Below are 24,057 nucleotides of genomic sequence, written 5' to 3'. Positions count from 1 at the left end.
TGAAATGGTATCTCATTGTAGTTTTTATCTGCATTTCTCTAATAGCTAGTGATGTTGAACACTTTTTCATGTGCTTTTTGGCCATTTGTATTTCCTCTTTTGGAAAAATATCTATTCCAGTCTTTTGCCCTTTTTATAATTGCTTGTCTTTTTATCATCAAGTTTTATGATCTCTTTATATAACATGGATATCAAACCCTTATCAGATATGTGGTTTCCAAATATTTTCTCCCATTGAGTAGGCTGCCTTTTTACTTTCTTGACAGTCTTTCAAATACAAAGTTGTTTAATTTTGAGGAGGTCCTATTTATCTATTTTTTCTTTCATTACCCGTGCTTTGGGTAAAAGGTTTAAAAATCTACTGCCCACCACAAAATCTTGAAGATGTTTGCCTACATTTTCTTCTAGGAGTTGTGTGGTCGTCACTTTTATATTTAGGTTCTTGATCCATTTTTAACTTTTGTATAAGGCATGAGATAGGGGTCCTTTTTCTTTCTTTTGCATACGGATTTCGAGTTCTCCTATCATCTTTTGTTAAATAGACTGTTCTGGCCCAGCTGGGTGGGCTTGAAAACCTTGTCAAAAATCACCTGACTAGATGTGAGGGTCTGTTTCTGAGTCCTCAATTCAGTTCTATTGGCCAATATGCTTATCTTTATGCCAATACCATGCTGTTTTTACCACTGTAGTTAAGTAATATGTTCTAAAGTCAGGAAGTGAGAGTCCTCCAACTTTATTTTTTTAAAGACATTTTTGGCTATTTGGGACCCCTTACCCTTCCACATAAATTTGATAATTGGCTTTTACATCTGGGGGGGGGGAGGGGGGGAAGACTGTTGAGATTTTTATTGGGATTGCATTGAATCTGTAAATCAGTTTTGGTAGACCTGACATCTGAACCATATTTAGTCTTCCAATTCATGAACGTGGAAAGTCCTTCCATTTATTTAATGCTTCTGTGGTTTTTTTAAGCAATATTTTGTAGTTTTCTAAATGCAGGTCCTTTATGTCCTTGGTTTAAGTTTATTCCTAAATATTTGATTATTTTAGTCACTATTATAGAGTTTTTTTCTGACTTCCTCCTCAGATTGTACATTAGTAGTGTATGGATACACTGATTTTTGTGTATTAATCTTAATATTTTTAAAAATCAGAAAGCAACAGAATCTGAAGTGAAGACAAGAAGGTGAAGAAAACCTGCATTCTTAAGGGAGAAGTTCATACAGTACTAGACCACCATTTTCCAAACTATATTTTGTGTGAGAGTTTCGTGGGTCAGCAAAGTTTAGGACATGCTGCATTGTTTAAACAAACTAAGCAATTAAGGCTCTAAGAGACCCACAATGAAGCAACCTGTTTCAACTTAGTTGATTCAGAATTTTTCAAACCTATTTATGCCCAGAATCCATTTCTCAGACAACCCCTATTTGCATACCACTCACTTTGAGAAACGTTGGACTGTTGGTTTGCTAATTGGAGAGCAGCTCTCCTCAGGTTGTTTCTTTGAGCTGGAGCCAAGCACCGTCGGTCCAGGGGTTTCTATAAGTGGCTGAGGAGTTCACCCAGGCTCTGGTTGCTATGTTTCCTCCCTTCATCGTGTCTCACCAACAGGATAAAACAGAGCAGCTAAACACGATAATTCCCACTGAACGGGCTAATTCTCACATTCTGACTCATTTCCCGTAAGCTTTTGAAAACTCTGGGGGCCAGAGGGGGCTGTGCTTACAAAGCAGAGGAAGGCCCCTTCTCCACATTTCGCTTGACGCCTGGTTCAAAACGTGTCGCTGTTACAGAGAACACCTGCTGCCCTGCTCGGCAGCCTGGGTAGCGGAGCCAACGAGCCCAGCTGGTCCTCTCTTCCAGCACATGAGCTGTTTCAGGGTAGTCTGAGGAAGACTTTGACTCAGTCCCAAATCCTGTCCTCACCCCTCCCCCAGGCCTCTTTGGCTATTGTTTGGAAGGAGGTGGTGATGGAATTAACCAAGCTGTTAGAAGCAGAAATGGAACACATGGAAAAGGGACTCAGAGCCCCAAACACCAGCTTCGTTTGCTCTCTGCTCTGGAGCAAAAATATGAGCTGCACTTAAGTGGTACCTGGTGATTACAGCATTAGTGGAGCTTTGCTCCTCAATGCCTGTCACTCACTGATGGTGAAAAGAGGTCTGAACCAGGGGAGCGAGCAGAGTGGCTGGGGACGATTCACAGCCCTGTAATTATGAGGCTAATTCCAAAAAGGACAGAACTCCTTAATCAAACATTAATCAAACCGTTGGTAAATGATGATGATTCTTTCCAGGGTAGGAGGCAGAGCAGTAAGGGGCCAAGGGGCAGGAGCCCTGAGTCCTCTTGAGCCAGAGTGAGTTTGGAGGAGAAGTGTGGGTAAAGCAAATAGCTTTACTCAGAAAGAGGAAAAAAATTCGTTGTAGGAGATTGTATTTGAAAGTACAAAATAACCTCATTTTCTATGACTCTTTTGACCTTGAACAGCCATGCTAGAGGACCAGTTAAGGGATAATAGTCCAAATATGCAGATATTTACTGTCCCCTTTCTAAGTGCATTCCTTTGTAATAACACTGAAGTTGTCAATGCCTGCTTCAGTTTGTGAACCACTGTCATATATATACATCATCTTGTCTGATTCTTGCAGCAACCTCATGGGACAAGTTTAACCCCCTTACAGAGATGAGAAAACTGAGATTCAGATTCAAATACTTTCCTTTAGTTGGTCAGTAGCAGAGGGAAGACTCAAACCAAAATCTTTTGATCCGAAATGCAGTGCTCTTTCCATATATTAATACAATAGCTTCTGTAAGAATAGATCTCTGGTTCCTAAACTACATGAACTTTTTGCTCCATAATCAAGGTTTTGTCACTCTGCTGCTCTCACCCCTGTCCTGTCCCAAATAGGAACTCAGGACCTGACTTTTAATCTCCAGGGTTCTTCAGTGCAAACCTCCCAGTTACAAATAAACTAAACGTAAAAACAAAACAAAACAAAAACCCTACATCTTCTCCCATCTTATTGGCTCTAGTAATACATTTAAACATATAAAACATATAAGGTCCTTTTCATCTGAAAAGTATACATATTCAGGACTGGTTTGCATGAAAAGCATAACCTTATTTACACATTCATGTATGTCTCATTACACGTTTTCAAAGGCCTTGAGCCATCTTTGTCATACGCTGTGTGTATTATTTTTATTCTAAAGCTGATCGAGCTGATGGTACATTTCTAGAAGCTGTCATTATGCAACTGGTCTTGGTCATCCTTGCGGGCAACGTGGGTCTCTTTGTGGCTCTGCTTTGTGTGCACCCATCTGCAAACTCCAGGCAGAACACATTGGCAACAGCCTCCCCTTCCAGTCCTCATTTTCTCTCCTTCCCGGGGTGTAAGCTCCCCAAAGTGTGATTAATCCATCTATTGATCGCCTCCTGCCACAGAGCGGGTGAGATATGGCTAGCAATTGGTGCCAGGCCGCCTATGTGACTGGACTGCTAAACCGAGGTGAGAACAGACAAGTGCTAGCCGGAGCTTTCCAATCCTGCAGGCTGAGCAGGGGGCAATAATAGCTGCGCTTTGCACAAGCTTTGCGAAACGATCCCTCTCATCAAAATGCAGCTGATTCTTTTTCAAATGAATTATAATGTATATTCCCTGCTATCTCAATTGGCTTCACAAAGGTCTAATAAAAGTTTATGGTAAGGAGAAAGAAGAAGATGAAAAATAAAATAAAACTAGACAGAAACCTCCTGGAAATAGAGCCAAACAAAAAGTGCGGCTTTGATTAAAGCATTCCAGGCAGATATAATGGATGACCAAAAGCATGCCAGCAAAAGGAGTTAGAAGAATAAGAAGGCATTTATCTAAAATTCAGAGGCACCGTAGTGTGGGGCAGGTAAGGCGAAGATAAGCCAAGGGGATAGGCAAAGACTCGAGAGAGAAAATCGTCTAACTGCAAATGAAGAGGGTAAAATGAGAAGTATGAGCATTAAATTCACTCCCAAGGCTAGTTTCCAAGGAAAATGAGGAAAGAGAATTTGGTCAATCAGGAATCAGTAAAGCCTTTTTTTCTCCTCTCTTGCCCAAGAGAAAATCAAGCATGCCTATCCTCAGCTGCAGATGCCACACTTTCTTTCATTCTGCCCCATATGTTTAGAAGAACTTCTCATCCACAAAGTCACACCACTCTCTTCAAGTACTCCTATCATATGCAGGAGATCACCTGGGATTATATAGCAACCTCCATTTCCTGTGGAATTGATTTTCAATCCACCCAACCAGAAAACAAACAAGTTGAAAAGTTGATTGGTAGTGTAAAACCTAGTGCCTCTTCTGCATTAGGGAGAGTGGAAGTGTAAATTCTAAGACAGCCTGACCTCTAGGTAGTAGCTCTCATATTTCTGACTGATATTGGTTTCCTGCTTGTCTGTTTGAGATGTACATAAAACCAAAGGAACATCTGCAGACACATGGGAGTGACAGACAGACTTCGCCAAGGACAGAAGAAATGGTCAGAGTGTAAAACCTACCAGAATGGAATATAGGAACAGAAAACAAATCAAATACAGAAATTTTAATAAAAAGTGCATAATACTGATTTATGTAGCACTTCCACATATGTTACATATGAATTGAGTTTATTAAACCTAATATTTGTTAAGCACCGAAGTAAGTGTTAATTTCTGCTAGGGACTGGGTGACCAACAGTTAACAAAGCACAGATTTTGCCCTCAAAAGAAATGTGTAGCTGACTGGAAGAGATTTACAAGGGAACAGGCCATTAGAACACAAGGCTAAAATTCTACAGCAAGGTTTTTAGCTCAGGATAAGATGGAAGCCTGATCCATTCCCCTTGTCCAGTTTTGGTGACTCTTTCTCAAGGTTTCTGGAGAAAATGACTTATGAACTACTAAAACCTGATGGATTGATAGAAGTTTGCCATATTACACAGGAGGCAGATGGAAGAGATGTAAGATTGTAGGTGGGGGAAAGGTAAGATTGCTCTACCCTGATAGGCCATCATCACACAGGCCTGGAGGTGAGAGAAGGCAGGGTACACTCAGGTGATACAAACTATTAAATATGACCTGAGCTTAGTGTGGGAGAAAGACAGTGAGGCTGCAGAGTCAAATCAGGGCCCTGCAGGAAACGTGAAATTGTTTGGACTTAATTCTGAGGCAAGTTTCAGACTCACAGGATTTAAATAGGGTGGTGATGTGATCAGTGCTAACCATGTGGAGAATGGATTGGAAAGGGGCAAGACGGGAAGCAAGGAGACCAATTAGGAGCAGACTGCCCCAAGCCAGGTGGCCTGATTTCAGGTAGTGGCAATGGGGATGGAGTGAAGGAAACGGAGGAAACCAAGGTGATTCCCAGGGAGAAATGAGGTCCAGTGGGATCTTATCTAGAGAATATACACCTTATTATTAATGTGTTCTGGGAAGAGCCCAGTGCTTCACAGATGCCTAATAAATTGTAAAACAAAAAATATGTGAACAATTGCTCTTTCCAACAAGCTGTGGGAGTCGGACAACTCCAGGAGACGAGAAAACAACAGATGTGCTAGGTGCAAATGCTGCTTGAAGAATAGTCCCAGAATATAAAAGAAAAAGCTCTCTAAATCCAAGAGGAAAATGGAGTCAAGTGCCATGTGTGAAGATCTGCTCATGCAGACGACACAATTACTTCAGCAGTGTTGCTCCCCCATCCACCAGGCAATGAAGGTGAAGTTTCACATGCATGAAGATGAGCAAATCGTTTCCCACAAAACCAGTGCTAAAATATTTTGCTTGGCATCAAAATCAAATTGGAGTGGAGAAGAATGTGGTTTGGAAATAGGCTGTGAGTTAATAAATGGTCTGTGAGGAATGCCAGTGTTTCCAAACACAGATAACAGTCTCTAATAGAAATATTATTTCTTAGTGTCTTTATTAATAAATTGAAGAGAGACTTTGTTTATTGATGCAAATTGCAGATGCTTCTAAATTAGGCAGCATTGTCAACACCCAGCAGATCACAGTGTCCCCAAAGAGGTTAGAAATGAGGGGCAGGAAATAATAAAACAAGGTTAAATTTGGCTAGATGGAAACTACATCTGGGGGAAAATAATTCAAAAAGCAGATGATCATTGGGCCAAAGAAATCTGGACCACACTAGTGCCAAAGGAGACCCAGGTGCAATGCCGGATGGCAAATTAGGTGGGAGTTTAAAATATGCTAGGGCAGCCCAAAGCCCATTTGATCCTGGCCTGTCTCATTTGATAAAGAAACCTCATCCTACCAAAGGAAAAGATTTTATCTGCCTCAGCCCTCCACCTTTGCTCGCCATTCACAAAGGAAATTTAATCCATTTACCATTTTGGTTTTAGTTATCGAGATAAAACAAAAATCATCTCCTAGAACTATAAGGCCTCTACAATGATTACAAGTTCATGGCCAGTGATTTTCAGTTAAAGAAGTAAAGTCACAATGGTTTGCATACAGAAGATTTATTCATAGTAACTCAAGCTACGTCTCTACTATTTTTTCATTATTCTCTCATTACTGTCTCATTATAACAGTCTTCCAGGTAAGTGGCTGGCCTGTCATATGGTCTATCTCCGTTTTACATATTAAGCAGCTGGGGCATGTTTGCCAAGGGCATTCAAGAATGCTAGTCATTGGTCTCTCTGTCTGGTTCTTTGTTCATTACAGGGACATGTTCCTTCTAAATGATTTAGAGTTTTGAGAGGCTTTGAAGGGAAATGGAGAATTGCTATAAATGCCACTTCAGTCTAAGGAGCATTATTAGATGACTCAATAGGCATGTGAAATATGTGGCATAAGGCACCAATTTTTAAAATATATGATATACAAATAAACATCATCAAATAATCTTCATGATCAAAATCAGAATTTTGCTGGATGCTCCCTAAATTTAAGGCTCATTATTATGCTTTGAATTACAAAAAGGAAATATGGATTGGAATGATTATAATTTCAGGTCAACCGTAAAGCTTTCCTAAGGTCTCCATCTAATCTTGTTAGAAACCTTGACAGAAAGAGAGGTAGGACATGGTAGTAAACACTATAACTGCAAATAAAATTATTTTCTCAATTTGCTTTCGTGACTTATCAATCACACTCAGAGGATGTAAATGCTTCTAGAGCAAAAACACATGATTTCACCCAACTGTCATGTCTCAGTTTTAAGCAAATCCATTGGCCATGTCTGTGTTTGGGCACAGCCTCAGGGCTGTCACTGATATGCGTGCTCAGAAGCTCTTCCCAGAACTGTGATTGCATTTTGACCTTGACTAGAGTCTGGGTACTGGTTTAGTGGGGCTTTGATTGTGCTCAGATTCAGTTTGGTCATATTGTCTGAGTGACAACTCATTATTGCAAGTCAAGTAAGGGGAAAAAATTGTGGTTTGGGTTTTAGGAAGGGATAGTAAATTTTATAGAGAATATAATTTGGAACATGTCTGTGTTTCAGCCCATATGTGGAAATCTGCCCATGTGCTTATTATTATGCTTATCTGCAAATGACCAGATGGCCTTGCCCAAATGTGGAGAATCACTTAGTGCCATTTTAAACCATTAAGGCTATTAGCTCTGACTTCAGATAATCCTTTGCCCAAAGGGAACTAGTTTTGCTGTCCTTCAAAGTCATCAAATGTTATTACATGTCATATTGAGGAGTAGACATTAATGGATTAAGGAGATGGGGCTGAAAACCAGTCTTGGGTCAACCAAGGCAGAGGGAATATAGGAAAAGATCAAAAAGATGGTGGTGTGTTAGGTAAGGCACTAAGTTGATTTAACCAAGAATCCTCCAAATTCAGTGACTCACAAAAGATAGTTCACTTCTCTTTCAGACAAAAGACAGAGGTTGGTAAGGTCTAAGCTTTGTTCTTCAGTATCAACCAGAGACCCATATGCCATCTATCTCTTTACTTTAGCATCCATTATAGTATTTCCTTCATCCATGTGGTTGAAACTATCTTGCCAACATATCTACATTCTAATGAGCTGTAAGGGTAAAAGAGATAAAGTGTGAAGGAAAAAAAAATTTAAGGAATTTATAGTCAAATTGTACACATCATTTCTGTTTTAATTCCACTGGCAAGGACTTAGTTATTTGATCACCACTAATTGCAAGGATGGCTAGAAAATGTAGCCTCATTGGATGGCCATATGTTCCTTTAAAACTCAGTGAGATGTAATTTCTACTTCAAGGGAGAATGGAAGAACGGGTACTGAAGCTGTAGTCTCTACCATAAATGGCTTTGTTTCAGAAGATATAAAAGCCAGAGACAAGAATTAGGTAAATATCATTATAAGGAATAAGGATTCTGCAGCCAAGAAAAAGTAGCAGCTGATAAATGCCAAATGAGCAGGACCAGAGAGTAGAGTATGTCCTAGAAACGGTTAAGACTACATGCATATATTAAATGATTTAATTTTCACAGCAAACCTATGAGAAGTTCATTAGTCGAGATCCTCCAATAAGAAGACACTAAGGATTAAACATGCAAGAATTATATTAGGGAAATATCTGTGGGAAAAAACAAGAAGGAAGTCAGGGGAATCTGGAAGAACTGTCAGACTGTGAGATACTCTAGGTCAAGAAGAGAAGAAAGGAAAGAAGTTTGGGTCAAAGCATTTTTAGACTGCAGTGCAGTTCTAAGAAGAATTTAGTAAGGCCATCAGGGAGTTCCTGGGTCAAATTTGTCAATCAGAGGAGACACGTTTCTCCCACATCTTGCATCCATATCCTTACCATACCCAGTCATTGGCTGGGAAAAGTCCATGAGAAGTGTGGCATCAATGTGAAGATGTTGATGATTTCAGAGAAACAAGCTGGGGCCATATGTCAATTTTGCTCCCTGAAGTTGGAGATCTGAGAGGTACATTCTCATGCCTCCCACAGAGAAATAGTTCCTCTTTTTAAAATTTTATTTTAAGCCTAAATAAAGACTACAAAAGATTATGAATATGTCCAAACTTAATAGTTGATAAGTGGCAGAGATGGAATTTGAGTACACAGCCTATCTTTAATCAATACATATACTATTTCTTAAGCTTAATGGGTGACACAGTTCATAGACATCAAATGGTTAGAGGAACAAAAGCATACATGATGTCTCCAATCTAAGAGCTTGAAGGAAACTCCTCCCTCAGACCGACTACTGGAGCAAGAACCAATGACAGGACCCCTGAACCTGGACGTGAGGGCAGGTAGATTTCAGAGAGGAGCTAGTCGTTTATGCAGGATTCCTATAGTTCCTCCCCTGAAGCAGCTTTGGGAGACAAACCATCATCACAACCCAGCCCTACACCCTCTTCTCTTCCCTAGGCTCCCCTTACACTCTGACCCTCTACCTCCAGAAATTGAACAGTGACGGGATCTGTCAGAAATAAAAAACAAATACTTTCATTCAAATGAGGCACACAGGCGTACCTCAATCTGTCCATCTGTGTGTATTAAATAAAGGTGCCCCCTAGGGGCAGATGCAGAAGCTCCAGAGTGAATGGCAAGCAGAGGACGAGTTTTAACTTCTACTCACCCCTTCTACCAGTCTTTGCAGGGATCAGCCATGCACGATGACCCTTGCAGGGGTGATCCATCAGGTTTAGATGTCAACAGAACCTCCCAGACTCTAATGTGGCAATTAAGAAGCATCCATTTCCTGGAAACTTTCAGGTCCAGGAGTGCCTACAGTAAGCTGTCCCATGTTACCTGAGCAGCGCTGCCTCAGATGGCTTCTCCCCTTCTGTGAGTCTTTGCCTGACCCTTTCATTCCTGCCTTTCAGTCATCGGGGCTTCTCTTCACCCTCCCCCATCCCCACCCCCCAGCCCTTCAATCCTGTCTCTACTTCCTGGCTGGCTAATGACACACCTCTTTTATTGGTCCATGATTATGTTTTCATTATCTTCACTTAGATTTAAATTGAGCAACAACTAGGTGCTTGGGAATATAAAAATGAAGAAAATTCAGTCCCCACTCTCAAGAACTCAGTCTAGTGAGGATCTGCTGTAACAGAGGTTTGCATAGGGAGTAGAGAGGGGATATATCATTAAACTGAGGGGTTTAAGGGAGGTCCCAATACAGGAGAATGTCAACTAGATGAGGTCATTCCAGGGAGAGGGAACAGCAGAGTTACACAGAGCTGGTGTACTGAGAGAACTAGAATATTTCAATCTCAGGGGTGCAGGAGAAGGAGATAAGGTAGGAGAGCTAGAAGGAGGGGCAAGGAATTTACTTTAAGGGTTGCTGCTTGATGATCATTGAAGGACTTTAAGCAGGCAAAAGACCTGTCAGATTTGTGTTTTAGAAAAGATGGCTTCCTCGTCATCTGCTTTGGGCTGAATCCTTTATTTCTTGGACCAGTTGCTCACACTTACCAGATTTAGGGAGATGGTAAGGTTAGCATCTGGAATGAATGTGTGTGCATGTGTGGAAAGGGGTGCTCAGAAATAAGGACCTGTCTTCATTGTAAAAGAAGATTGTCTGTCACCGAATAGTTCAACTTCTGACTGATTATTTCTGTAAGTTGCCTAGTCCAAACCTGAGGTAACACTGGATCCATTGCTAAAAGCCATTTTCTACTTTCATTAGTTTTTTTTTTAATCTTTATTTTTTATCAACCCTCACATTCTCCAGCCACCCCAGATGGCCCCCTCATCTGTTTGCTCGTTGTTTTTGCTCATTGCTTGCCCTCACGAGTTTCTTTCTTTCTTTTTTCTCACTGTCTGCTTTTTCTTTAGGAGGCATGGGGAACCGAACCCAGGACCTCCCCTGTGGGAGGTGGGTGCTCATCTGCTTGAGCCGCATCCCCTGCCTGCTCATTAGCTTTTGCTCATTGTCTGCTCATTGTGGGTTTTTTTTGCTCATTGTCTACTTGTTTTTGCTTGATGCCTGCTCACTGTTTGTTTGTCTTCTTTAGGAGGCACCAGGAACTGAACCTGGGACCTCCCATGTGGAAGCCAGGCACTCAACTGCTTGAGTCACATCTGTTCCCCTACTTTCATTAGTTTTGAATGAGTCTAGTTGATTCTCTTAATTTCAAAAGCGCTTTGTCCAGGAGTATATAATAGCAGATCAAGAATACATTTATTTTGATGTTTTAATATTATGGTTTACAATGTACTTTAACATCTCTTAGTTCATATAATCCTTACAGCTATATTATAAGATCAGTAGGGGTTAATAGTATCCATTCTCATTCGACAGATAAGGAAACTGAGAAAAATGGGTTAAATGACATGTCCAAGGTCAAAAATTAGTAAAAGTACCAGAAGAAATTTGAAACATCTGTTTTGCCTCTAAACCCAATGCTTTTGCCACTATAGAATGTTATCTCTAAAACGAATTATTTATTTTTATTCTATTTCATTCTAATCCAAGCCTGAGGTTTCCTTTAAAAATAGTTACAGTAAAACAATAAATAAATAAATAAGTAAACAAACCAACAAATAAATAAATAATAAATGCAGAGAAGGGAATATATAGATAGACCAGGAAAACAAGACAGGAGAAAAGTTGAAATACTAAATAGCCGCAGATTCCTGTATAGTAACTAAAGTTAATCTGCAAAGCGAGCTCTGAGCTTCCAGAGAGCTAAACCAAAGAGGAAAACATGATTCATATTGTTCATAAGGAAAATGCTATTTCTCAAGGGAAGCAAAACTTTTCATGGCACTCAGATATGAGAGCATTCTCTCCTGTTGACCCTTTATCTAGAGGATATTGAGTGGCGAGGCTTATAAATTCCTCAAAAACATTCCTGCTAAAGTGGCAAAAATGGGTTATGTATGGATGTTTCTTATAGCTGCTCCCGATGAACGTGAAGAGCAAAATCTAACCCTGCTTTTTATTCTTGCTCACTTGGGACATTTTTCAGCAGTGGTTGTGCTCAAATGTTATTTTTCACAGATAAATACGTAAGGGAAAAGATAAATTCCTATCTATAGTAGTAGGTGTGTGAGAAGCCACTGAGGTTTCTCTCCTTGGGAAAATCAATGGAAACTTCTCCCTAATTTTTCAAAGCTGATCTTTGGCTCCTTCCTGGGTGGGCGGCTAAGGCAAAACTCAATGCCAAAGAAAGCTATGATTTTCCATTAGCCGCTTTACTCCAAAGGCTAAAGATAACAAATTTCACTAGGACAAGTTTCCAATGCAAATTTCCTCAAAAGGGGTTCAGACAACTTTGCTCCCTAAAACTATAAATTGGCTACAATCGCAGTGATTACCACATCAGTTTGCTCCTTAATGTGATTTCCTCTCAGAACTTAGGCACATTCTACCTCATCTCCACAAGGCTACTGGCTAAGCTCTGCCCTAGCCCTCGTGCTCTGAGGAACCAGGTCTTCTATATACTCCCTTTTCTCCCATGCCCCTATTCACAGACAATGGCCTCAGTGGGGATGAGGCCTCCTCCTGGATGACTATGACAGTGGCGCTTGATGATTTAATCATGCCTTCAACAAGCTGCCTGAGAGACAGCTGGCTAGGGCTAGGACACAATCTGTGGCTATGGAAGAGAGCCAAGTTAGCTAGGTTTGAACCCATGACCTTGGCCTGCTGGGCATGAAACTTCAAATCAATTGCACTAACTGGCCACATTATGGCAAGGCTCACGTTTAATAATAGTAATGGTGATGATGATTTTCCATTCAGGCTTGTGTCATGTCAGGCTCTTACTGAGTGCCTTTATGGAGATAATCTCCTATGAATTTGTCAGCTCCCTGTGAGGTAAGAATGTCTGTCGTTTCCATTTTATATAAGAAGAAGTGGGAGCTCATGGAGAGTCTCTTGGTGGACTCTCAAAGATTATGTTACGTTTCCCAAAGCATATAGTTAATAGGTGGTGGAAACAGGACTCAAACCCAGGCAATTCCAATTCCAGTTCTGGAGCTTGACTGGGTAGCTACCACCCTAATCCAGTCCCCTGAGGATTCTCCCACATTCCAGAGAAGGTAACAGACAGAGAAGCTGCATCACACAATGAGTAAACTACCAAGCTATCATGAGCTTCCTGGTTTTCAACTCAAGACTATAATAGGCTTAGAGTTTTTAAAGTTGTTAGCCATGGCACCATTGTTGTTGTTTTTTATTTTTTATGATTAATTTAATTTATTTATTTCTCTCCCTCCCCCCTCGTTGTTTTGCACTTGGTGTCTGCTTTCTGTGTCTGTTCATTTTGTGCTCATCTTCTTTTTTGGAGGCACTGGGAATGGAACCCACGACCTCCCATGTAGTAGGCGGGCATCCAATTGCTTGAGCCACATCCGCTTCCCACCATTGTTTTTAATGTCCCAGAATTCCATCTTTGGTGCTGGTAATGACAGACCGTATAAGATGAGACTGACATTAAAAATCCTGACTGCTTGCTAAAGAAATGTTGTATGAAAACCTGAGTTTCCAAAGAACAAATATGAGATCACTGCATTATTCATACACTGTTGATAGGACTATACATCAGTGCAACTTTACTGAAGGGCAGTTTGGTAATATTGTATCAAAAGCCCTTAAATGGGGATACATATTGACCCAGCCATTCACTTTGGCAAATTTATCCCAAGGAAATATTCAGGGAGAAAAATGCAATGATGGGATTTAATCAAGAATTTTAGTCACACTAGTGCTGGTAAAAAGAGTTGAAAATAACCCAACTTTCCATTAATGTTGGATTGATTAAGTAAACTTTGTTAAATCCTTACTGTGGAATTCTATTTAGTCATTTCAAATGTTAATGTGAATATGCATTTGTGTTTGTGATATTCTGGTAAGTTAAAGGTGCTGGTGATATATTAAGTGAAAAAAAGCAGACATCAAATAATCCAAATAGTAAGGTATATTAATATCCTAGGGGTGATGTAACAAATGACCACAAACTGGGGGGCTTAGAAAAACAGCAATTTATTTTCACAATAACTATTCTCAGAGTTCTGGGTGCTAGAAGTCAGAAATCAACCAACAGAGTTGGTTCCTTCTGGAGACTCTGAGGGCGCTCATACCATGCTTCTCTCCTAGCTTCTGTGGTGATTGATGGTCTCTGGTGTTCCTTGGCTTGTGGCAGCACAACTCCAGCATCTGCCTTCTTCCCTGGGACTCTGTGTCTTCTCCCTTTTTGTCCCTGAGAAGGACACTCGGTATTGGATTTAGGGCCCACCCTAGTCCTGGATGATCTCTAAAGTTCTTACCTTAATTATATCTCCAAAGACCCTTATTACAAAGGACACATTCTGAGGTCCTGAGTGGATATATCTTTTGGGGGGCCACCATTCAGTCCACTACATATGGTTCTATTTTTGTTTTATTAAATTATATATTTATATGAATACATATTCTGTATATATATATTTCATATATGAAAGGGAATTTATCATAGTCATAATGGACTTAGAGTCAGACACATGCTTTTGATCCTGGTTCCACACTGGACTAACTGTGCAACCCCAAGCATATTTCTTAATTCTTAAAACCTCAGTTTTCTGATGGGGGATAATTCTTGTTTATCTTTAGGTGGATGCATAATAATACTCCACAAGGTCATTATGAGGCTTTTAAGAGAAAGCATTCATAAAAGTGCTTAGCATAGTGAGTGACTCATAGAAAGTTCTCAATAAATAGTAGTTATGATCAAAAAGAGTTCTGGAAGCATAAATCCCCAAATATTAATAGTAGCCATGTACTGTAAGGGTAAGATTATAGGTGATTTTTACTTTCTTTTCAATTTATTTCTATATTTTATTAAAATTTTAACCACACATATATTACTTTTTTAATTCAGGAAAAGAAACAATAAAGCCATTTTTATTTGGGGAAATAACAACCAGACTTATTAGATTCTGCATTCCCTTGATACTTAAACAAGCATATGAGTAATCCAGAGAATATAGATTAAATTAACCATGCAACTAACTTTTCAAAAGTTCTCTCCTAGCCCTGTGAGTCCCTTCCTCTATTTCACTGCCAACTTTCCATGCACAAGATTTGTGTTGCCTTCACTGACATTTTTCAGGGCCAGAGCCACAACATAATGACAAACATTTAAGAGTAATAGCTTTTCTTAAATGTCTGCAGTGCAAATGGGTGATGTATGGAATGCTTCAAAAGATAGGTGCCTACTGTGGGAAGATTTGCTGTCTCCTAATTGAGGCAGGATAAACACAGTGATGAAGGAGCTCTGTCAGAAGTTTGGGGGAAGGAGAGAAATAGCAAAGTCAAATACCAAGAAGTTAGGTCAGATATGGAACCGTCTGGATTTATGTTATATTTAAATGTCCATGTTTGGATGAAATACCCTCTGAGAAAGGAAACTTCTTATCCCAAATTATATATCTTTAAAACTATATATTTTCATTATAAAAGTGGTATGTGGTAAATGGAAATGAAGATAAAAGTAAGCAAAAATGACAAAAACTAGAATCTCACCATTGAGGAATAATTACTGGCTATATATATATATAAATATATATATACCCACACAAATGAACAGGGCCCTTTTGAACACATAGAGGACCTGTAAGGAAATTACAAAATGGTGCTCTCAATTTGGGAATCAAACTAGAAAAGATGACCCCTCTGGGGAGTTGCAGTACCTGTAGCTACTTGGCTTGGCTAATGGGGAGTAGTTTTATGTAAAGTAGAAAAAGGTACCCTTTCACTGACCTGAAATTTTTCTTGCTGGGGAATCCCACATTTGGCCCTGTCAGTGACAACTGGTAAAACTATGAACCTATCCATCAATTTAAGAACAGAAATATTACCAGTGCCGTTGCTTCTAACTCTATGTCTTCCCCTATCCCACTGTCCAGCTTTCCTCACAGAGGAGGAAAACACTATTTTGAATATTATTTTTATTATTGCCTTGAGATTTATTTGTATACAAATACATACATGTGTATATATATATATCTAATGACATCAGGTTGAAAGTAGCCAATCTTCTGCGACTTGCTTTTTTATTCATACTATTTTGTAGCCTATTTTTTTTCACTGAATTTAACATTGTTTATGCCACAAATTCTTCTCTACAATACTGTAAAAACTGCAAAGTATTCTCTTATTCACTTGGACCATAATTTAATTAATTCCCAACTGGAACACTTATTTCCAATGTTGCTATAAACGCGACATGATTGGCCTTAACTTCCATCTGAGCTAAATCTTGGAGAACATCCTTGATTATTGTTTAGGCTAAAGCCCTAGACATGAATTGATGAGTCAATGTATGCTGACTGTAGGCTTTTGATGTGTACCTATACTGGTGATATTGTTAAGATGATGAAGCAGCTGCTTAATAAGCAAGTGATACCTAAACCAAGGACATTCAGGATTAACGGCAACACGTGAACCCTTTCCAGATCTGCCACCTTGAGGGAACTCCACAGTGCAGCAAACCCCACAGGGCCTTCTATCTGTTCTGGCTTGAGGAGATCAAGGTTTACCACTTTAATATGAATAAAGGAATTGGATGTGGAGGTGGCTGTTTGGGGGAGAGCTCCCCAGCAAGAACCGAGGAGCTAGAAGAGTCACAAAACCACTCCAGGGAAACCACTCTCTATGCCTTAGTCAAAATGAAGGCCCAGCAGAGGAAAAGGGATTTATAAGGAGATTAGACCATACATATTGAAAACAGTAATGAGGATTCTAAATAGCCTGCTATCACATCCCAAAACCATAGGACCACCAGACCTTCCTCTTACTGAGCAAAGAGGTAAAGACCTAGTAAAAAGTAGGGGTCAACAACCTTTGCCTCAGGCCCCAAAGGAAAGACAATGATTCCTTTCCAAGAGCAGAAAAACATGATTAGAAAGGAAGGCAAAGGGCTACCTGAGAAACCCTGCTTCTTTGGAGAATGGTTAGTTCAGTCAACATCTACTTTGGTTTGAACAGATAGTTAACAAATGGAAATATTGTTTATGTATTAGTAAAAGCTGTTTTTTTCAGTAAGCATTTCTATTTTTCTTACTGATTAAATTATTTGAATACTATGCTGCCCCAAATGTTTACAGTTGAAATAAGCATGCCTTCCTTTCTATCATGTCTGGAGATCAGAAATTAAATTTGTGTGTTAAATAGATTGCCAATAATGCATTTCAAAAGGTCATAACGTCTGGACTTAAGCAAAATTGTTTTTATATAAGGAAATGTTTTTTTGTCTTGTCAAAAGACATGCCAGGAGGTTGTTGCTGCTTTGGTTTGCGTATTGCCCTGTTTTGCTAGGTGATGAAACAGCATCTGCTCAGAACTACCAAACCATAATAGCAGTTACCACTGATTAAGTATTTATTGCCTCATAGGCATTTTGTGTATACAAAATAATTGAATCCTTTTAACAACCCGCCGAGGAAGGTGTGGATGTTTCGCAGAAGAGCAAACTGAGGTTTAGTGAGGTCGCGCAATGGGCGGAGGTCACGCAATGGACGGAGGTGGCGCAATGGGCGGAGGTCACTATGAAGTTCCTCGCTGATTCCCACCTTCCATCTAAACCCCACACCGTCTGCCACCTACGGGGGCAAGGTGGAGGGGGCGTCAGCAGCCACGGAGCTAACATCAGGGGTGGGGCTTGCACTCTTCCTTGGGAGGAAGCACATTAGGTTCCTTCTGGGAGGAAGCACATAGAGGAAGCCCAGGGAAGCCATTCTGGAAAAGCTTCTGAGGAGGGGATATCTGAGTTCGATCTGGAAGGATTGGTGGTCATGTCTCAGGCATTAAAGGAACTGTTAAGGAAGGGCATTATGGGGAAAATGGAAGATCACAGACAAAGGGACCAACACACAACTGGGAAGGGGACATGCATGGAGTGGCTGGAACACTGTGTCAGAACCCAATGGAGAATGGGGTTGTAGAGGTGAGCTGTGCAAGTGTGTAGCGAGAGGGTTCAAGGAAGGGACAGGCTGAGAAGAACTTTGTGTGTCAGACTGAGGAGTTAAGACTTCATTCTATAGGTGATAAGTATCCAACAGCCGTTTCAAACAGATTGCAGTCTCAATGTGTGTGTGTATTGGGAGACTGGGGTGGTGTTGACAAAGGAGCTCCTTCCAGTGAGTGGCCCTAGAGATACAGAGATAGAGGCCAATGAGTACGTTTTTTCCAATCCCTTTGGTGAAATTTTATTCAATAACATAAAAAGCAAATAATTCAGATCTTTTTTGTTTCCTTGGGATTATTGACCAGTGACTGTACTTTATTCAAATAAGTATTTTTTGAGAATTTACAGACCATTGGGTGAGGCTCTGGGGAACAGAGGTAAATACGAAAGACAAGGTCTCTGCTTGCAATCTAGGGGTTAGGGTTACAGGTGGTGGCTTTTCCAAAGATACCCTTGCTGGAACAATTATAGGAAGCATAAAAGGTTGAAAATATGCACAGCTTCAAGTGGGAATTTAATCAGTGCAATATGAGGATATTCTTGAGTGGTTAAAAAGAACTTAGAGACGTTTTGGATACTTTATAAGAAACTTTTCTTATATAGTATGGTGAATGTTGATCATAGTTTTCCGGAAGACTGCTAATTGTCCATATCAGAGACAGGATTCTCAGTTGGGAGATTGTTAGATACAGACTCACATGGAATTTATTATGTTCAAATTATTTTCCTTTGATAAACATGGCAATATCATGTTAAAAACTCAAGTTCATTGGAATTCTCCCATACTGCCATAATTACAAGATTTGTGTTAATTTAGCCTAGTGACCATTACAAGTTGTCCCCACAAAGGCACTTGAGTACTGTACCACCTATTTCTAGCACAGAAATATTATCCTTCAAGTGAATTAAAACATGCATGAGACCTCTTGCCTTCAAGTTTTGTGGAACTGATCTTGAATAATAAGGATGACTATGATAGATTTATGATGATTTACTAACAAATATAAATTAAAACTCCACTCACACAAATCCATTTATATGCAATATCATAGTTCATTATAGCAAATAATTTTTTGACATTAAATTAAATTAGTGGAGGAATATGGATTCAATCAGCAATTCCTTGCCATTTTTTAAAACTCAAGCTCTAAGAGCAGATGAGGTGCTTTAATTATTTTGTTTCACATGTGGAAAGAATAAATCTGAGGGAAATAACTTAGGATTCTTTCCAAGTTCAAATCACAAATTATCCCAGGACCCTGGAGAGAAACAACAGCAAACAAGATTTTAGGCAGTTCTTTGTCAGGTCAGCCTTCAGATCAATAATGAAAGTTACCTTGAGGTCCTAATTTTTTCCTTGTGCTGTTTCTCAGAGTTGAAGGAAGTTTAATCTTCCTCTTGAAAGGTCCATGATATGTGTTATTCATGTTATGTGGCTAGTGTCCCAGGACCAAATCCTGCAAAAGCTGTTTGCTGTGGCCACCCCCATCCCCCATCCCTGCTGAGTCCTGTGGAACTAAAGGCTCAAGGACACTCGAGACAAAGATCTAGGGCTCTGGTGGTCATGCAGTGCCCCTTTAGCTTAGCTTCTGCATCTTGTCAAGAGGCAGGTGAAGCTGACTGTTCTATGTCCTGTCCATGGGTCATTTGGATCTTATAACCCAGAAAGGAGGAAGCAGGATCTCCTGTGGTGCTGGGAGCAGACGCTGCTCACTGCCGGCCTCCCCGGTCGACACGGGGATTCCCTGATAATTCCCTTTCCCTTAGGCCCACTCTGGACCTGTTCTGCCTTTCAGTGGGCTTACAGGAGAGGAGACTCCACATGGTGAGAACATACACACTAAGAGAAGGGCTCCAGGGGAAAGAAGACAAAGTTGTCACAATCCAGTTTTATTGGCAATCCCTTTAATTCTCACCCGTAAGCTTTCACCTCTGTCTTATACTGGTCAATTTTATGGCCGGAGGAATCCTTCTTATCTTTGATTCATATCCTTAAAAGTAGTTGCAAAGGGCAACCACCTTGAACCTTCCAAGGAAAGAAAAATGTTCCACTAACAACAACTGAAACATTGATCTAAAAACCACACAATTTATTCTAGATGTTATTAAGAAAAAATAGCATGAAAGATAAAATATTACTAAAAAACTGTCTAAATAGCAGTTGCCCCCAGGAAAAGGCAGCAAAAGGCCCAGCATATTTCATAGACAAGCTTGGCGAGCCCTTAGGAATTTTGCAATATGGGAAAAATGAAATCAAACCAGGCAAGGATTTAATGTTTGACAGAAGCTAGATCCAATTTCCATCCTTTACACTGGTCAGTAGGAGAGCTATTTTCTTGGTAGTGGTTTTCTAAAAGTTTTGTGTTCAGAAGATTTTTTTTCCCCATTTAACACTGATTTCGCATGGCTCTTCACTTCTAGTTTGGCACCGGAGAAACCTTCTCAGGGATTTAAGCTGCAAACAGTATGAGTCTCAGACATCTCAGAACATTGCATAGCCACAGAGTGATCTGCCTAGAGCTACTGTGCATCCCAGAGCACCTATAAACTGTTTTTTCTCTTTCTCTGCCTGAAGGACACCTTCTTTTGGCATCTACATAGACATTTTTTTCCTCTGGCTCAATGCAGCTTCCACATCAATTGATGCCAGGAGCATTCTGCTGAGAAACAGGAGTAAAAGGGAAATCAGCAGCCAAGTGACTATCATTTTTTAAAATACTAATTGACCTTGTCAAGATAATTACTGCAGATTGGGAGACACTGACAGTCTCTGGCAGGTTAGATGGAAAACCTACCGATTCTGGGGAGAATTTACTAAGAAAAAAGTTTGTTGTATTGAATGAGAAGCCTTGGGCTATTTCAAAGGCAAATACTTCTCATTCAGAGATCCTGAAGCTGAGGGACATGCACTTGCTTTAAATCCAGAAGGAAAATGTATACTTACGAGATTGTGATTTTGTCTTAGAACCTCAAAGCACTACACAGTCCTAAAATCCTTCTTTGAAGCTGATAGTATTATTCTCCATTCATATCAGTTCAGTTATTCAAACATTCAACAACCATTTTTTGAACATCACTGTTTAAAGTACTATATTAGATTCCACATGCAATGCAAAGACGAATGGCATGCAATGCCTGCCTTCAAGAAGTTTATAGTGTTGTAAGAGAGATGTCCCATTCATAAGTAAATATAACACAAAATTTATAATTGTATGATGTCTCGCCATTAGTTAGATATGGGAGGCTAAAACTTGAAAGAGGTCACACCTGAAAATAACTGTGGAATCAAAGTTCCAATCAACATTTGAATCAATTTTTTTCTTTTTTTGAAATCTTGGGCAATTTCACCAATATTTTTCAAGGAGTCCTAATCTCTATTTAAAAAATTCAATACACACTATGATGATTAGGTTAAGGTACAGTTAACCATAAACTGGATTCCCAAGATAAAATAGTTGCCCTCGTTTTTGTGAGATTACTTTGACATCAAGTAAGTGGTAACGCATATGCTTGGGATAGGACTAGTCAAGGTCCAGTATGAAGAGGGTTTTATGTTGTTTTTAATGATAGTTTGCTTTCCTTATAAAAATAGTCACTGCTGGGCAGCAGATTTGACTCAACTGATAGAGCATCCACCTACCATATAGGAGGTCCAGGGTTCAGACCCAGGGCCTCCTGACCTGTATGGTGAGCTGGCCCATGCGCAGTGCTGATGCACACAAGGAATGCCGTGTCATGCAGGGGTATCCCCCACGTAGGGGAGCCCCATGCGCAAGGAGTGTGCCCCTCAAGGAGAGCTGCTCCATGTGAAAAAAGTGCAGCCTGCCCAGGAGTGGCACCTTACACACAGAGAGCTGACACAACAAGATGATGCAACAGAAAGAGACACAGGCTCCTGGTGCTGCTGACAAGAATGTAAGCAAACAAAGAAGAACACACAGCGAATGGACACAGAGCAGACAATGGAGGGGAAGGGGAGAGAAATTTTTAAAAAAATTTTTAATCTTTAAAAACAAACAAAAAAAATAGTCACTCCTGAAATCCTGTCCTATTCAACAGGCATAGTAACTTGTCCAAGGATATAAATGATAGAGCAGAAAATGAATTGACTAGGAGTGATATTTATTGTGTTCCATGACAAAGAAAGTCCTCAAACAATCTCAACAGGCTATCATGATGTGCTGATTCTAACAACATAAAATTTCATAGCCATAAGAGCAAAGCCTGTGTTTGGGTCCAGAAAATCAGTGAACTTGTGCAGATGGCAGAGATGTGGCTGAAGGGCAGCATGTGTGAAAATGACCACTGTGGGAACCATGATTTCCTGTAGGCTTAGTGCAAGTCAAACATGTGATGTGGCATCCAAAGAAATGAATGCACAGTTTGCATTAATAAAGGAAGAGTAAGGGGTCTGATAGCCCCATGCTAGGCTAAGCTGGTCAGACCATTTCTTGGAATATTTTGAGCAAGTCTAGGTACCACACTTTCAGAAGAACATTAGCACTGTAGATCACCAAGGTTGGCAAAGAGAGTTGAAGACCATGATATACAGGGAATGTTTGAATGAATGTAGCATGTTAAGTCCAGAGAAGAGACTTGCTGGTGGGAATTATTGGAGGATTATCTTCCAGTGAGGGAATAGCTGCCATGTGGGAAAGTTGTTAGACATTCTAGGTAGTTTTTCAGCTCTTGTGGACAAAAATGGAATCCAACTAAGGAAAGTTATAGAGAGTTCAATTTTTGCTCAATGTGGGAAAGAATTCTGTAACAATCTGAGTTATCATAAAAAGAACTTAATGGTGTTAAGATATAGTAATCTCCTCATTGAAGGCTCCTCCTCATTCTGTGAGAATGAACAAGGCATATTTAATTGGGTGTTACAAAGATATCATGCCATGTATCAGATAGGAAAACAGGACAAATGATTGTTGATGTCCTTGACAAATCTGGAGTTCCATGAGTCTACGCACATTGTCCTGGAGCATTATCTTCTGTCTGCACTCATCTAAACATCTACATTCAACCCCAATATTGCTCTTATCAAAATCACTGAGAAAGAGGCTTATTTGTAAAAAAAAATTAAAAAGTATAATAGAAGACCTACCTTGTTGCCATGACTCAGACATGGACACCCACCAAGCATTTGTTGAATGAATGAACTTGGTTTGTAATACAAAACAAATGAAAACAAACACAAAGCTTTATGAATAATGCAATGTAGAACTGTAGTATGTGAATTAAATTGCTGCTAATCATGGTTTCTCTCTGTCTGCTCGCTGGACAAGGAGCAAAAATTACAAAATCTGCATACCCTCCACTCCTCTTTCTTCACCTTTTTTATTTTTTCTAACTTGTGTCACCTTCTCACTCCTCTAGAGTTCAGTTCTAAACCCTGAGGCTCTGAACAACCCCTCCCCCAAGTGAAAAGAATCTTCTTTCAGGCACTTAGCCACAATGACTGATAGACTGATCAGGGTGAATGACTTTCAGTCAACGTGTTACTTAACCGTGCCTCTGCGTTTAAAGCTTTCATTTATAATTGGAGCTTGAAAGCTCCAGAAAGTAAACTCAGATCTCAGCAGGGGGAGGAGGAGGCGGCAAAATCTTAGGGAGGGGTGGGGAAGGATCAGATCTGAAATACACCCTCCGGCAAATTTCCCAATGTATTTAGAAAAACTTATAAATAGTAGAATCTATAGCTGTTGGTGTACTATCAAAAGTAAATAAATTCAGCTAGGGAAATAATGAGCCACTGTAGCTAGAAAACTCCAGCATAACCTAAATATTGAGGCATTGTACTGAACCTTTGTAACCAAGGGTTAAGATTTATATAAATGCCCTTACATTATAAAAAAATAGCAAAAGGTTAATATCTGAAATTGCTGAAACTGGCTGCATTTAGCTTAGACCTGCTATTATGATGGTCATTCTATACTGGTCTCATCCCTGTTTATGGTTACCAAAAACTTAGCCTCTCCCCTGTGTGTAATCCCTCCACACTCCTGTGTGATAGCCATCTGGAACACCTGTGACTGACCTCCACTCTGTATTTTTCTATCCCAGAATCTTGATCTCTGATAAGGATTATAACCTTGTAACTCATCCTGGTTTGGTACCCACCCCACCATGTTCAACCCCTTAATGTTTATTAGTGAAGGCACCTGTGTCCAGCTCCACCCTAATTGCCC

Source organism: Dasypus novemcinctus, chromosome 7 (assembly GCF_030445035.2).
Source record: "Dasypus novemcinctus isolate mDasNov1 chromosome 7, mDasNov1.1.hap2, whole genome shotgun sequence".
Lineage (NCBI taxonomy): Eukaryota > Metazoa > Chordata > Mammalia > Cingulata > Dasypodidae > Dasypus > Dasypus novemcinctus.
Note: the sequence above shows the minus strand (reverse complement) of the source record.